The 17790-nt window shown below is 42.9% G+C and overlaps 1 protein-coding gene across 1 annotated transcript in view; it reads left to right on the forward strand.

Annotated features, from left to right (window-relative positions):
* Positions 1-17790, forward strand: part of STAG1 (stromal antigen 1) — a 2620144-nt gene that overhangs the window by 2518920 nt on the left and 83434 nt on the right. The gene's annotated exons all lie outside the window — the stretch shown is intronic.

Genomic DNA, 17790 nt, shown 5'->3' on the forward strand with positions numbered 1-17790 from the left:
AAACATGTCTATGACATAAGGAAGAATAGCACCATTGATGCACTTGAAAAACATATTACAGTATATTCGGATCATGAATTTATGTTTCTTGTGTTAGATCAGGTTATACCTAATAACTGAGGAGGTGCTTGGTCTTTGTTACTGGAAGCAAAGGAACTTTATTGGCAACTACATTTTAATGCTTTTAATTATCCAGGTCTGAACGAGCATTGCTCAGTAGTTTGTTAAAAGTGAAAGCTCTTGACAGATAACTGTTTTTTATTATTTTTATTATATTTGTGTTTTATTATTCACTTGGAAATTTGTGTATTTCTTAGATGTTGAATTATTTAGTTTTGTTCTAAAGGGAGGGATGTTTTAAATGTTTCGGCAATGTTGTTTAATTGATCATGTGACTGTATGTGGTGGGTTATTTAAATTTGGTGAATACGCTGGCTTTTTACCTTTTGAAAAAGTCCTGTGGTTTAACGGGACGAAAGCGCTTGTTTTTTGTCTTGACTTTTGTTTTAAGGATTCATTAAATTTGCCTTGGTTGTGCCTCCATTCCTACACTGAGAAGTGGTTCACAATATTTTATTCATTTAAAGGTGACTATGGATTCCTTAAATGAGTATACAGTTAACGATTTGCTAATGCACAAATATTTTTTACAGTGTAATAAATGCTATGCATATTTAAAGGTAACAGCTAACACCGGTGATCTGTGTTCCTCGTGTCAGAAGTTGGATGATTTGCTTACCATTATTAGAAGTAAATCTAGACTTGATAATTGCACTTGTGCAATTGGCATGGCTTGGAGAACTGTTTCATATGTTAATGACTGGACTGATGAAATGTTAGGCAAAGAACAAATAAAGCACATTTAGGAAATGATGCAGCTGTTGTCTGTAAAGATCAGTCAACCTGCGTGAAACAAGACGATGCCCCTGACAGCTTTGGAATTCTGGATCCAAGTATTCAGTAATCTGAGGGTCCAGTTTGTTTAGAAGGAAACAAAAAAGAAAAAAAAAGGAAGAAAAAGAAACTGATTAATGACTGTAAAGGAAAGAGAATAGGTACCAAAAAGGACACTGCTTTGTTATGTAACACACAGGTTACAAGGAATGATAATATTTTTCTATAAGAAAACCTTCAGTCTGCAGAAAAAAGCATCATTTTTCCAAAAGAGAAGGTAGAAGAAAGGGGCAGGTGAAAAGGAAGAAATCAAAATTGAACATGGAAGGATTAAAGAACATTACTGTAAGAAAGAGAAAGAAGAGAAAAACAGATGTTGACTACATGGCTCAAGCTGCGGATTTACAATGTCAGCTGGATGAGAATTGATACACAGTGAAAACAGTGGGATTAATAAGACTCACGGTGATGAAGATCTGTCCTTCTTAACAATTGATAGTGCAGATATTACTGTATTAGAAGCTGAAGATTCTTCAGAGCTGGCCAGCAAAGATATTCTTGTAACTGGAGATTCAATTATTAAAGGAACTGATTACTTATATTGCAGAGAAGATAATGAACATTGAATAGTGTTATGCTTGCCAGGAGCAAAACAAGAAGATGAGACAAGCTTTGTAGCGCCTTAATGTAAGGAATATGTATCCGTTTTTATTCATGCCAGTACAAATGATGTCATCCGCAAGGATTCTCTGACTGTTAGTAGAGAACTGTCAGTCCTCTTAGATAGTATAGCTTGTACTGGTGTTAGGACATATTTTTAACAAATCACCTATAGAAAGAATAGTCAGGTTACTGTGAATGAAAAGATTTTTGGGTAAATACCTACATGGAAAAAATGTCCTGTTTAAAAAAAAAAAAAAATGGAAATGTGTAGAGCATCCAAGCCTAATTTTGAGCACACGTGTTCAGACAAAGAATGGTGTGCATTTATCAAGATCATGGAAGAGAATTTTTGCAGCAGATATTTTGCTATATTTGACAAACACTAGACAGGGTTTTTGCCTGGTCAGAAATTTTTAACAGTTCACAGATAGCAACATTTGATTGGAAATGTTGCTTTCTTTCCACAAGATTGATGTTATTGTGTGTGAAACATGGTTAAAGAACAGTGACTTGGAAGCCAGTTCTGTCAGGTTGTAATGTTTTACTGTAACAGACATTCTAACAAGAAATGAGGTGGAGGTGTTATGATAGGGATTAAAGATAGTTATGAGACGTGTAATTATTACATGTTCATTGATAACACCAATACTATAGACTGTGTAACTGTGACAATAAAGACAACCCTAGAACATAACAATTGAGTGAGTGTATAGACCACCAAAGTCAAGTGTAGATGACCTGGAGGAATTCATACATTTCTTGCATGAAACACAGGAGGGAAGAAGAATATTAGCTGGGGACTTTAGTTTACCAGAAGCAGACTGGAATAATATTGATTCAATAACGTTAGTAAAGAAATTATTCACAACTTATATTCAGGAACAACAGTTGCTTCAGATTGTAAAAAAAACTACCAGGGGCTGGAACATACTTGACATTGTTTGTGTTCCTAAATAAATTACTGATCTGATGTTGTCAATCTTCATCTATTCTTGACTAGTGGGTTATGGTTCCGATCCTTGAAACCGATCCAGACGTCATATAGCTCACGTCAGCCAAAAAAATATCTCGAGCTGCAGGTCTACCCACAATGCCCCTCTCCACATTAACTGAGATCTCGTTTGCCGCTCTTATGAAAAGACACATCAGCCGACTCTCTTTTAGCCAAGTATATTATTATATTTTTCTTTATTTATTATTCTAAGACCTTTTCCTTCCTTTCAAAACTTTGGTCTCTCCTTAGCACGTGTGCTGTTTCTTCCTTTACCGATGGTATAGTCTTTCCCCTCTACCATCATTGGTAGTTTTTCCCTTCCCTCTCTTTCTCTTTACTGTTGGTAACCTTTCTACCATTGTTGGTAGAGTTTCCTCTGTTTTAGTTTGAGTTTCTAATTTCTAAACCACCGCCTTTCTTTTCTTCTTCCTGCTCATTTTATTCAGAAATATGGCAGAGAAGCCTAAAAGCTCCACTATGTTATTTAAACAATGTACAGAGTGCGGCAGGAAAATGCCAAACTCTTGACAATCATGAATCCTGTGTTTACTGTTTGGATGTTCCCCATTTTGAGTATGGACTGGATCTATATGCAAGGGTTTCAGTGATAGAACCCTGGCGGAGAGGACAAACAAACTTATTCTTAAAGGGCTCCTTAAAGCCCCTTTCAAAGAAGCATTGTCCAAGCCTGACCTGTCACCTCCAGCCTCTGGATCAAAATCCTACAGTTCAGTGCTGATGTCTCCATCAGCACCGATTTGTCAAAAAGCATAAATATGCTTCCGAAGGTTCCAAAGCTTTCGGAATGGTCTGGATCTTTGGCACCGAAAAGCATACCGTGCCTTCTACACTGGCTATGACAGTTGTTCAAAGTTCGACTGTCACAGTTCTGAGTATGACTACTGCTCCAACACCGGTGCCAACTGTCACTTCTACCATGTCTGTGCCATTTTCTCTCACAGTACAGCAGACGGTTGCATCTACAGAACCCAGGTCTGTCTATTCTCCCCTCTTAGACTTGTTCCATGGACAGCTCCCTAGCCCATTCTTTGAGAGACCCAATTCGCCTTCTGGGTTGTCCATGCGCTCAACCTGAAGTCTGTCTAAGGTTGATATTGTTAGGTTGGTGTATCAGATCTTGGCAGCCCAGGGTCACCCCTCATATACTCAGGCCCCTCTCCTTTCTGGTGCAGAGGGTTTTTCTCCATCCACCCCTACTTATTGTTCTCCTCTAACCTCTGCGCAGACTTTAGAGCTCTCAACTCCATCCTCTCAGGTTCGATGGCTTTGACGCCAACAACATTTCTGTCTTCGATGCAGAGTCTGGCTCTGGCTCCCTCGGTGTCACAGTCTGGTCTCCAGGACCATGTTTTCAGCATCAGGCCCAGGGGGTTCGACCCAGCCCAGAGTTTTTCTATAGAGCCGGCTGTATCTCTTCTGGCTGTGCCGGCAGGGGACCCATCCTTGGTTTGATCTGTCAGGTGGGGCTCTTGGTGTGGAGTGTGACCCTAGTTCCGAGTATGTCTGGCTCAATTCCGGGCTCCCATCCCTTCTCAGGGGGTCCTGATTTTCAGGCTATGGAAAGAGCTTTGACCACTGGTTTGTCTCAGGTGGCTCCTGGGATACTGGAGTCTTCCCATGTGACCACAGGTTCTTCATTTCTGCTGCCAACCTCGACCCCTGGACAGCAGTCACCAAGGTCGCAAGACTTGTCTGCTAAAGGGACCCCCTCTTCCAAGTCCTCCTCGGATGCTCTCTCTGAAGAGCCTCTTCGAAAGAGATTGTGTAAGAGGAAACACCTTGATTCTCCTGAAGAATCCGTCACAGAGGACATGGATGTCAATGAGGGAGAGGTTTCCTAACCGTTACCCCCAGAAGACGTCTCCTTTGGAGACATTCTTGAGATCCGAAAACAGAGGGGTGATTGAAAGTCCAAACACCCATCTTTTGAGGAATCTGTGTACTTGCAGGCCTTTGGTGCCTGCCCATCTACTTCCTGGGTTACCCCGCCCACTGACAACTTAAGTAAACTGAGTCTGTAGATCCAGTCCCCCGGAGACCTGACAAAATTCTTTCTGCTCCTGAAGACCAACCACATTGAGCTAAGGGCTTAATACTTGATGCCATTGTGGTAGCAGCCACAACCAAGAAAGAATTAGCCGAGAAAAGTTTTACTGTCCTTCCCCCGAACCAAGAGTCCAGAGTGGACAGATTTGGGAAGCAGGTCTGTGCATTATTGACCTTCTCCATCAGGTCCTTGAAGTTTTTGGCATATTTTACAAGACTTCAAGGGATCTGGTCATACAGCTGTCAGATACCCTGGAAGAGGAGCAGTCACTGAGGGGGTCCAAGAAAAAGTGGCCTCCCCGCTAGCTGTCCTGGAGTTTGTTTCAAACTCCTCCATGAGGCTCATTGCAAATGCAGCCCAAGGAGCAACCAGGTCAGCAGCTTCAGGTGTTGCCGTTTGAAGACATGCTTGGATGTGCCTGTGCGAGTTTGCGGAACCGTTAAGTCTTCCTTAGTCAGTGCTCTGTTTGACTGATCCTCTTTGTTTCGTCACAAAGTAAAGGAAACTGCCCAGGTGTGAAAAAGATGGAAAGACTTTGTCTGCTGTGGGCGTACGTTTTTCCACTCCTCAATGATCCTATTCCAGGAGTCAAAGGAGTGGTAAGATGTGGTTCAAGATGTCCCAGAAGCCTTTCCAGGACACGTTGTCCAGACTCCCCTCAGGGCAGAGGGGGGTGTTAAAGTGGAAGATGCCGTCCCAGAGGTAGTGGTGGTCTGCAGAATCAGGGTTCCACAGACTTGTTCTCTGGTCAACCCCATCAGCGCTCTTGAAAGGGGTCCTAATTGCTTACCTCTGGAAGCAGTTGGGAGAAGATTTTCCTTGCACCCAGACGCATGGCGACGCATAATCACCAATGCCTGGGAGCTAAGAATCATTTCCAGAGGGTATGTAATCCCCTTCACTTTTTATTTGAGAACCCCATCAAGACTTCCCAATGTTCAACCAGCAATGGAAGTACAAAAGCTGCTAGAAAAGAGTCATCCAGGAAGTCCCACCAAACCAATTAGGATCTGTTTTTTTTACTCGAGATTCTTTTTAGTGCCCAAAGAAAACAAGGGACTTGGAGGCCAATTTTGGATTTCAACATTCTAAACAAATTTGTCCAGCAGGCAAAATTCTGGATGGTCACGGTTCAGTCAATTATCCCATTCTTAGAGAAAAACCATTGGATGTGCTGTATCAACTTTCAAGACATGTATTACCACATAAAAGTGGACAAATGCTCAAAGCTTCTCCTCTTCCAAATAGGAGCCAGTCATTCCAAATTCAGAGTGCTGCCCTTTGGCTTCACCATAGCCCCCAGGGTGTTCACCAAATGTATGGCAACAGTCGCAGCACATCTGAGGCTCCACGGATTCCGAGTGTTCCCTTACCTGGAAGACTGGCTCCTCACCGCTCCCACCAGGCATCTACTACTACAGACTACGGACTTCATTCTGAAGCTATCCCATCAGTTGGGCATCATTGTCAATCCTGCGAAATCTCAGCTAACCCCTTCTCAGGACATGGAATTCATAGCGGTTTGCCTCAACACTGTATTGTGTATAGCACCGCTTCCCCTACACAGGTTACAGAAAATACAGTTGCAGGTTCATCCTCTTCGCTCAAACAAAATTCCTGCTCAGCAGATTCTGCTGGCATTGGGCTGCATGGCAGAAACAATTGCATTAGTTCCAATGGCAAGATTTCACTTGAGACTTCTCCAATGGTTACTTGCAAGCCAATGGTCTATTCTGACCCATCCCATGGATCATATAGTTTATATATCCAGTCGATGCAAGAACGACCTAACCTGGTGTATGCACTTAGAGGAGATTCTTCTAGGCCATCCCTTTGTTCCCGTACAGCACAAGACCATAGTGACCATGGGTGCTTCCCAGATGGGGTGGGGGACATTATCTTGGGAAGACAGTCGAAGGCACTTGGTCCCCTTCCAAGGCCAACTTGCATATCAGTGTTTTAGAGCTAGGAGCAGTGCTTCTGACATTGCAAGCATTTCACTCTGCCTTACCTCTAGGAGCGATAGCTATTCAGTCGGCCATGTCTGTAGTCTGATACATCACCAAACAGGGCGATCCAAGTCCTACCAACTGTGTCGAGAAGCCCTCCAAGTGTGGCAATGGGCTGTGACTTCCACTCGCTTTTTGATAGCAATGTACATCCTGGTGAGTTCAAACATGATTGCAGACAAACTGAGCAGATGCATCCTCATGCTTCAAGAGTGGTCTCTGAATCCCAGAGTAGCAAAGATCTTTCTTCGCTGGGGCCAGCTTTGCTGGGACCCGTTTGCTTCACTCCTGAACAACAATTGCAGAAGCTACTTTGCCCCAATTCCCCCTCAAGGGGAGTCCCCTAGGGACACTTCTCTGCGATTGGCCCCCAGTTCTCCTTTATGCCTTTCCCTTTTTTCCCTCTGATCCCTCTTTACCTCAAGAAAGCAGCTCGGTTGAGAAACAAAGTGATCCTCATTGCTCCATATTGGCCTCAACAGATGTAGTTTCCCTTCCTCTGGCGACATCTACTACACCACCCATGGATTCTGGACCCAGTTCCAGATCTTTTGTCCCACCCCCAGGGAGTAGTTCATCCCAGTTTTCAGACTCTCAAGCTAACTGCTTGGTTTCTCCAATTCTGATAGTCACCAAGCATAATAGTATACCTTCCCCCGTGCAACACATTTTGTTGGCATCACAGAAACCATCCACCAGGAATCTCTACCTTAGCAAATGGAAGAGCTTTTTTATTTAGGCTTTTGATAATGGTCTGGCCCCTTTTCAGCAGCAGTAGAAAAGATTCTGGAGTTTCTAGCTGCCATCTTTAATAAAGGCGCTTCTGCTTCTACAATCACATTTATTTTGGCAGCTATTTCAAATTTTCATAATGGTATTGGGGACCATCTCTTAATTTCTCACAGACTTTGTAAGATTTTTCTTAAAGGCACAGTACACTTGAAGCCCCCTTTCAAAGACCCTCTCCCACCATGGGACTTGACTCTTTTGTTACAGTCACTTACTTCACCTTTGAATCTGCAGCTACCTGTGATTTAAAATTCCTTTCTTGGAAGACATTATTTGTCATAGCTGTCAGTTCAGCGAGACGAGTCTCTGAATTACAGGCCTTATGCTGTAAAGCTTCATATTTAATTTTCCATAAAGACAGTGTGTTACTCAGAACAAACCCAACTTTTCTTCCAAAAGTGATTTCGGAGACCAATATCAACCAGTCCATAGACTTGTCTGTATTCTTCCCAAATGTTTAAATAAAGGTGAGTACTGCCTATACCTTCTGGATGTACACAGGGAATTACATTTCTATCTACATAGAACTAAACAATTTAGATGATCAGAACAGTTATTTGTATCCTTTGATAGTACAACTTTGGGCAAACCGGTGTCCAAGGTCACTCTTTCAAGATGGTTGAGGGATTGTATATCATTCATTTGCACAAAACAAAGCATGAAACTCCCTATGCCAGTGAAGGTGCATTCTACTAGATCGATGGCAGCTTCTGCCATTTTTTCATTCCAAAGCTTCCATGCAGAAATTTGCGCAACTGCAACTTGGACTAAGCCTCATATATTTATTACTCATTACAAATTGGATATGGGCTCCAGGGGGAGAGCATCCTTTGGTTCTATGGTTCTCAGGAATGTTCTTCCATAAGGCCACCCAGGATCTAAGGTAGCTGGGGACTCTGTCCCACTAGTCAACAATAGATGAAGATTGACAACATCAGATAAAGAAATTGTCTTACCATAAAGTTCCATCTGTGTTGTCGATCTTCATCTGTTCTTGTGTCCCTCCCGCCTGCCCCCTCCTTTAGAATTCCGGTAGAGCGACATCCTGTCCTGGGTTCTTATTGTTAGGGATACCTTGACATGGCTTACAAATAGGACATGCAAGTATCATATAGCAATTGGACAGGTGAAATCCTTTGTTGCAGTCGGGGTGTCCCACAGGGCTCTGTCCTAGGCTCTTACTTGTTTAGATTGTGTCTTTCAGACATACCTTTTTCATCTGAGGTGTTCTACAGTCTATATGCATATGACCAGAAATTGGATAAACTGATTACATGTGTTGCAGATAAGGCATGTCTGCAAAATAACTTGAATAAATTGACCATTTGGGCACAGGAGAATAATATGCTGATAAATACGTCAAAAGCTAAGCATATGAGATTTGGGAGACATAAACTGAAAGGTGAATATTTAATACAGCGCAGGTTATTGAAACTGTAGACTCATTTAAGGACCTGGGTATATGGGTAGATTCAGCATTGAGGGTTTCTAATCATATTAGCCATTTGGTAAATGATAGTTATAGAACTATAGGTTGTATAAAAAGCTTTATAAAGTCTAAGATATCAAAAATGATGAAGTCATTGTTAGTTACATTAGACCCAAACTCGAGCATGGAATAACAGTATGGAAACCCTATAGGAAAACAAGCATGAGTAAACTGGAAAGAGTACAGTGGAAATATACCAAGGGCATCCATAGATGTGAAAATTTAAGTTGTTATGAAAGACTAAAAAATCTGAACTTGTACACTGTCTCTTGCAGATATCTAAGAGGTCTTATTCAGGTATATAGGCATTTAGAGATGACTACCTGTGGGAATCTTTGAGGTTATCAGAAAGTGCTAGAGAATTATCAAACAACCTATGTAGAAGATTCAATAGGAATGAGAAGCGTACTAATTGGTTCTCTGACAGAGCAGCTGATTTATGGAACAGACAACCAAATTACATTAAAGCAAGTGCTAGTTTAGATATTTTTAAGAACAGCCTGAACACTTGTTATGGGAACAAGTGTTTTGGTATATTGGCAAGCTAGAAGGGCATTAATGCCCATGTTTGAAATATTTGTATGTATGTAGCAGTCATTTCCATCCCGTTGACGGGTGTAGCCTTTTCCATCCCCGTCTTAAAACCCTGACATTACATGTTTGGCTACTGACAAAGTAGCCATTACCAGTTTTAGGGTGCTGTTGACTGTTTCAAAGGAAAGAGAAGGGTTTTCAGTCAGCATAGAATTATAGCTAGATTGATCACCCTGCTTTATCAACTGTAATATGATGGCCAAAGTTTTGTGCATCTTTCACTGGTCTGGGTAAGTGGGGCTGATTTGCCTTTCACTTCCTCTGGACCATTCAAGTGCTGACAAGATAGACGTAACTGGCAGTTGCCTTTCCCCAAGGTAGTCCTCTTCTGACAGCCATCTCTTACTCTGTTCCTTCCCCATGGAAAGAGGTGTGCACCCTGTTGTAACATGCAACCAAAAAAAAAAAGGCAGATGTCACATCAGAGACTCTTCTTGGTGGTCTGCGTTTGTGTTTGTCCTTCCTTCTGTCTCATTTTGGCATTTTCTTTCTGTGTGCCCATTCATTCCATAGCGGTGATAACTTCACTCTCAGATCCACGAGAGCTATCCGGGGGGGGTCATCATTCTGGCAGACAGTGAGATGTATGGTGTTTTACTAACATCCCCAAAGTGACAGTATATTTCTTCTGAATGACCTAACCCTGCGCTTGAATGGTGACCTGGGCATTACATCACCATAAGAACTGTCTGTACCACTTTCTCAGTTCGATCATGGTCCTCCTCTTGGCCAACTTGCTCAAGTTGCTCTTCATAGTGTTTTTTCTGTAGATATGTAAGGTCACCATTTGTTCAGGTGACACCTAACTTTAACAGCAAAAAGTAAAAGATCCTAACTAGTTCCATCTACATTAAAACCAGCTACTCAGGCTTTTTTTGGTTCATTTTTTCTGCAGAATAGCTGGTTTATTGCTCTGACATCTGCAGGAGAGTATCTGGGGTGCAGGAGAGTATCCGGGGTGCAGCCATTCATGGTGGGTTAGCCCTTTGGCTTTTCCATGCATATAGAAGAAATTACCCTATGTATGCCCTTACTACTTTCAGTATATCTGGACTCTAGCCATCAATCTCCCTCATTTCTTTCCAGATTTGAATGACTGAACACTGGCCTTTTTGAACCATTTACAGCTCCATCTTTTATTTGCAGGAAGGGTTGCTCATGTGCCCAGAGTAAAGCTTTCCATAGTAGGTTTCATACCCTAGTTGTGCAGCATTAAATAAGTTTCTCCTAATAAGGAATTCATCTTGCCTAGAACCCTGCTTTTGTTGCCTTTTCTGATGTAAGGAATTTGGATCAAATGTTTCCCCATGTATCCACCTTCTACTAGTTCCCTTACATGTACTGCACTTCTGGTGTCCTCTTTAACAGAGTTGTGCCCTTCTCACTTTTTTTCTTTTTGTGTTTATTTTTCTCCACATCCATTTGTTTTTGATTTCTGTAATGTAAAACACCTGTCCTTTTTTACATTGAAGGAAACTTAGTAGTACCTGCAGTGCTTAAAAACCACCACGGGTGACAGGACTTGGTTCGAAGGATCCAAAATTTGTCCAACTGAAGAAAATCACGAGCAAAATAGCCGAGAGATATTCTTAACATTTTTTTTTAAGTTTAGCAATGCATTTAGGAAGCTCAGCTGTGTAGCACTATTTTCACACTCCCTTGCTCATCACCTTACTCCTATTCTTATCCACCCATGTCATTTTTTTGTATACCTTAGTTCCCTCTCTTTTGGTTTACATGTCCACTATTTAGCCAGTCAATTTAGTTGACCTAGTATATACTTAATTGCTTGTTAATTCCATGTAATATACACATCGTGCCATTTAATATTATTTTAATATTTTGCTATCTTATGCATCATACCTTATAACATCTGTCCTTTCAGTCATCCCATTTACCCCTTATATATCCCCTCCTTATATATCCCCTCCTTGTAGAACCCCCAAACCATTTCAATTTAACTTTTCCTTTATTACCCCCCCCTTAGTCTTCTGTAACATCCTTTAATCCCCTGTTAAGTTCACATTTAATCTTGGCTAATTTTCACACAAATCCTGCTGTTCTAGCAATTAAGATAAAAAGTGCAATATTTAAAATCTATCCCTATTTTTTCAGCCATTGCAGCCACCTTGTTAGGCATTATCCAGATTTCTTGCACTAAGTGGTTGAGAGGAATGCATACCTCTCAGCTGTCCAGATTTTTGCCTCATATTTTTGGCCTATTCCTCATAAAATTTGTGGTTTTCTGGCAAATCACTGAGGATTTAAATAACTAAATGTCATACTTTTGAGTTTCAGCCTTCATCTCCTTCAGAAAATTCATGCTAAAACAAATGCTGATGTTCTTCATCTCACATTGCTGCAGTCCTTACATATGGGTAGTCCGCTGTCCTCGGTCGGCCCGAATACCGAAGCACTAGGCTGACGTCGGTCGAGGCGCTTAATACTGACATCAGGACGTCAGGGTACAAAAGCGCATGACCGACGTCATTTCCTCAGTCTTTTTTGCCGCATGGTCCGATGCAGAAGCAGCGTTGCAAGTGCCGTTCGGCGTTCTGAAATTTTTCGAATTCGGAGTTTCAGACCGAATCCAAGTTGGCGAAGTACCCCGTTGGGGATTATTTTGGTTTTTTCTTGCCTCAGTGTTTTACCGGATGTCAGAAAAAGTGAATAACTGTATTTCTTGTGGGAAACAGATACCGCATAGGGATTATCATTCTTTGTGTATTCCTTGTTTGGGGCCTGAGCACGACGTTGTTGGGTGTCGCTTTTGTGCTAGGTTCAATAAACGCACTATTAAGCGAAGGTTGGATTGTGCTCGGCTGGTCTTTGGGAAGCGGTGCAATTATAATATGCCGTCGGATTCTCCGGCGCCGCTTCTCAAGAAGCGCAAAGACAAAACAGTTAAACCCAGGCAAGATGAGTCGTCCGTTCCGGACGCCGGTTCTTTAGAGGCTTCAGTGGAACCGGTGGTTCCGACGGAGACTTCTCTGGAGTCTCAGGGGGAGACTTTGATTTTGCAGGAGGTGGTCTCTCAGGAAGCAGGTCAGGCTGAAGGGGCTTCCCAAGTTACTGTACTCCCCTCCCTTCCTAGGGTGGTTAGGCCTTCTCCTTCTGTTTCCAAGGCTTCTCCCAGAGGCAGGCCAGTTTCAGCTTCTGTTTGTGTCACTCCTAGTTCAGCAGGGTCTGTGCCTAAGAAGCACATGCTTAAAATGGCAGAAGATTTAATTACTCTGATTAGAGGTTCTGTGCCCCCTCCTGATAAGAGGCCTAGGGTGGAGCCAGAGTTGGGAAGATGTTCTTCGTTCCACATTGCTGCAGTCCTTACTATTGGGTAGTCCGCTGTCCAGTCGGCCCGAATACCAGAGTATATGGCTGACGTTGGTCAGGGCGCATTAGACTGACGTCAGTACGTCAGGGTACTAATGCGCATGACCGACGTCATATCCCCAGTCTTTTTTGCCGCATGGTCCGATGCAGAAGCAGTTTTGCGAGTGCAGGTTGGCGTTCTGAAATATTTCCGAAGCCGGAGTTTCAGACCGAATCAGAGTTGGCTAAGTACCCCGTTGGGGAACATTTTGGTTTTTCTTGCCTCAGTATTTAACCGGATGTCAGAAAAAGTGAATAACTGTATTTCTTGTGGGAAACAGATACCTCATAGGGATTACCATACCTTGTGTATACCTTGTTTAGGGCCTGAGCACGACATTGTTGGATACCGCTCTTGTGCTAGATTTAACCAACGCACTATTAAGAGACGGTTAGACTGTGCCAGGTTAGTGTTTGGGAAGCGTTGCAATTATAAAATGCCGTCGGATGCTTCGTCCAAGAAGCGCAAGGACAAAACAGCGAAGCCTAGGGTTGATGAACCGGCAGTCCCGGACGTCGGTTCTTTAGAAACTCAGTGGAGCCAGAGGTTTTGCCAGGAGTTTCTTTGGAGTCTCAGGCAGAGACTTTACTGTTACAGGATGTGCCTTCTCAGGAGGTAGGCCAGGCTGAGGGGGCTTCTCAGGTAACTGTTCTTCCCTCTCTTCCCAAGGTAGTTAGAGCCTCTCCTTCTGTTGCCAAAACTTCTTTGAGAGGTAGGCCAAGTTCAGCTTCAGTGGGGGCTTCTCCTAGCATTTCAGGTTCTGTGCCTAAGAAACATATGCTTCAAATGGCAGAAGATTTGATTACTATGATTAGAGGTTCTATGCCCCCTCCTGATAAGAGGCCTAGGGTGGAACCGGAGTTTGATAGTTTTGAACAGTGTTCAGAGGCTTCTGAGTCTTCTGTGGAAGATTTGCAGGAGTATCCTCCTTATTCTGATTCTGATGTGGATGATTCCACTCCTACAGCTTCTCCTCCTGAGGATTTCTCATTTTCAGAGACTCTGCATTCCATGAGGGAGCACTTTAAATGGGAAGGCCAGGATTACTCTGATTCCAGGAAAAGGCTTAGAGAATTCTTGTTTTGCCCCAGCATAGGCCCTTAGCTATACCTCCTGTGTTGAATGTGGTGGAAGATGTTTTGCAGAGGCTTCCTGAACCCTGATTCTTTGCCTCCTGCTCCTGTTAAACCTGATAGGTACTATAGGGTGCCTGAAGCTCATAAGTATCTTTTTAAGAGTCCTAGGGCAGACCCGGAAACTGTTTCTCAGGGACCTAAAGGTGTTAAGGCCTCTGTGGTTAAAACGCCTGTTCCCACTGATAAAGAGCCAAGCGCTTTGGATAGATGGGGAAAGAATGTGTATACTTCTTCCACTTTAGCCATGAGGCGTTGAATTGTCAGTTTCACATGCTTAAATATCAAAATTATCTCCTTTCACAACTGAAATCTAAGGTGGATGCTTTGGCGGAAGGTATTGAGTGTAAAGAGTTGCTGGATTTAGTTCATGTGTCTGAACAAGTGGGTAAGCATTCTTTGCAATGTGGTTTTGATGCTGTACAGGCCTCCTCGAGGGTGGCTGCCACTAGTTCTGTTCTTCGCAGGCATGCCTGGTTGAGGGATCAGAATTTAGCTGAGCATGTTAAGACAAGGATTTTGGATGCTCCTTTACAGTCTGATGTGTTGTTTGGTTCGCCTGTGGAAGCAGTTTTAAAGAAAATGGAGGACAAAGCTAAGTCTATGCAAACTGTTAAAGATTTTTTGCAGGTGCAGCCACCGAAGTTTAGTAGAAATTGGCCTACTAAGGGATGGACATATCCTGCTTATGATTCCCAGTCTAGGGGTAGGTCTAGACGTGGTAGGGGCAGAGCTCAAGGTTCTTTTAGGCCTAGAACAGGGAGTTCACCTGCTCAGACTTCTGGTGAGGGCAGGGGTCAGTCCTTTCGTAAACAGACCCAATGACCTGCCTTTTCAGCTGCCAGTAGATTCTCGTCTGGCAGCTCCTTTGGGAGGAAGACTGTCTCTTTTCAAAGAAAATTGGGATTTAATTACTCAAGACAGATGGGTGTTGGATATCATTCACCACGGTTACAGGTTTTATTTCCATACATTGCCCCCTTTCAAAGGCATGCCAGGCGTTCCTCCTCCACAAAGGAAAGAGGCTCACAAGCAAATTTCTCTGTTACTCCAAATAGGGGCCATTCAGCCAGTCCCTGTATCAGAAAGGGGCCTAGGATTTTATTCTCGCCTGTTCCTAGTACCAAAGAAGGGGAACACGTGGAGACCAATTTTGGATTTATCTATCCTCAACACGTATCTGGACATTCCCAAGTTCAAGATGTTGACGTTACAACAGCTTTTACCTCTGCTGGGCAAAGATCACTGGATGGTAACTTTAGATCTCAAGGAAGCTTACCTTCATGTGCCTATAAGACTAAGTTGCAGGAAGTATCTGCGTTTCGAGCTGGAAATTCTCATTATCAGTTCTCTGCATTGCCCTTTGGCTTATCTACTGCCCAGAGTATTCACAAAGGTTCTGGCTCCAGTGATAGCTTACTTCAGGCTAAAAGGAATTCAAATCTATCCTTACTTGGACGACTGCCTGATTCTGGCTCAAGAAAAGGAAGACCTTCTACAGCATCTGGAATATGTTATAGCAGTGCTAAGATGCCTAGGGTATTCTGTGAACGAAATAAAGTCCAGTCTAGTACCCTCTCAAGACATGTGCTTTCTGGGTGTGAGACTGAATACAGCAGCCCAGATGGCCTTTTTAACCCCGGACAAACAAAAGAGTCTATCACTTTACTTCCATCAACTATCTCATCAGTCCGTGCTGACTGCAAGGACAGTCCTTCAAGCATTAGGGTTCATGGCATCTTGTATTCTGGTGCTTCCCAATGCCAAACTGCATATGAGGAAGCTACAATGGTATCTCAAAATGTATGGATACAGCACTGCCAGGATTTGGACACTGTCATTCAAATAATACCTTGCCTTCAAAAGAATTTTTGTGGTGGGCTCAGGAATGTCACCTAAACAAGGGACTCTCTGTGACCCGGCCAGAGGCGAGTCAGATTTTAACGACAGATGCCTCGGACATTGCTTGGGGAGCTCATCTAAATGGAAAGTGGATACAAGACAAGTGGCCTGCCAGACTACAGCATCTACATATCAACATGAAGGAGATGTTAGCAGTCCAGTTTGCATTAATGGCTTTCAAGGAGTTACTTCTTCCAGGACAGGTGTTGATTCTAACAGACAACACAACTGTCATGTGGTACATCAACAAGCAACGGGGAACACATTCTTATCTTCTATGCAGGCAAGCAATGATTTTATGGGAGACTGCGCTAAGCTTGCAACTAACTCTTCAGGCAAGGTTTCTGCCGGGAGCACAGAACTCCTTAGCAGATGTGTTAAGCAGACAAATCATGGATCCCCACGAGTGGAAACTGGATCTTCATGTATTTCAGAAATTGACAGTGTCATGGGGAACTCCAGACATAGATCTGTTCGCTTCTCCACTAAACCACCAGCTGCCAAAGTTTTGCACAAAGGGGTTTCATCACACAGCTTGGAAAGTGGATGCTCTGTCTTTCAGTTGGAAAAACCTTCATGTGTATGCCTTTCCACCTCTGCCTCTTCTTCCAAAGGTGCTATTAAAAGTCAGACAAGACAAGCCAAGGATGATTTTGATAGCTCCAGATTGGCCTCGCAACACTGGTACCCACTACTAAGGAGTCTGGTAAGGAAGCCTCCATGGCCTTTACCTTTGATTCCTCATCTGTTATCTCAGAAGGACGGTCATCTGCTCAATGTCAAGCTTCACTCTCTTCATCTAACAGCCTGGCATATTCTGTGTTGAAACACAGCAGGTCTCAACTTCCTCAACAAGTTTTAAATGTGATTATGGAAGCTAGAAGCCCTAGTACAAGGAAAGTGTACGCAGATAAATGGAAGAGATTTTTATTTTGGAGTACAGCAAAGAATTTGGAGATTTCTGAGCCTAATTTGAGTGTGGCTCTTCAATATCTTACTGAGTTATTGGACAAAGGTTTGTCCTTCTCTTCCATTAAGATTCATGCTGCAGCAATTTCAGCTCACTATGATTGTGACCCACCATTGTTTTCGCATCCTTTGTTCAAGCAGTTTCTTAGAGGGGCAAAGAATATAAGATCCCACGTAGAGCTCCTACTCCTGCTTGGGATCTCAATTTTGTGTTGGAAAAACTTACTCTACAACCTTTTGAGCCTGCGGCTACTGCTGAATTGAAATACTTGTCATGGAAGACTGCTTTTCTGTTGGCTATTACTTCTGCAAGAAGGGTGTCTGAGTTGCAGGCCCTTATGGCAGTAGAGCCCTTTTGATTTTCCATAAGGATAGGGTATCATTACGTACTAATCCTTCCTTTATGCCTAAGGTGGTTTCTAGTGTGGCTTTAAACCAAACTATTCATTTGCCTACTTTTTATGCAGACCCCCAAAATAAAGGGGAAAAGATTTTGCACACTTTAGATGTACACAGGCAATTGCGTTATTATTTAAGCAGGACTAAGGATTTTAGGCAGTCTCAGCAGTTGTTTGTTTCTTTTGCTTTGAGTTCAGGGCAAGCCTGTGTCAAAACAAACTATTTCTAGGTGGATTGGGTTTTGCATTGCATTTTGTTATTCCCATCATGGCAAGAAGATTCCAGCTGGGATTAGGCCTCATTCCACTAGGGCTACTGCCACTTCAACTGCATTTCTAAGGGGGGTGGCAACTAAGGATATTTTGGAGGCAGCTACTTGGAGTTCAGTGCATACTTTCTCTAAGCATTATCACATTCCTATCTACTCTAAGTCTAGGGCTGGTTTTGCCACAGCTGTTTTGCAAGGCATGTTGTCAGCTCCTGCTTCTTTATGATATAGGCTTCGGATATTTCAGAG

Source organism: Protopterus annectens, chromosome 4.part1 (assembly GCF_019279795.1).
Source record: "Protopterus annectens isolate FY-2018-M chromosome 4.part1, PAN1.0, whole genome shotgun sequence".
Classification (NCBI taxonomy): domain Eukaryota; kingdom Metazoa; phylum Chordata; order Ceratodontiformes; family Protopteridae; genus Protopterus; species Protopterus annectens.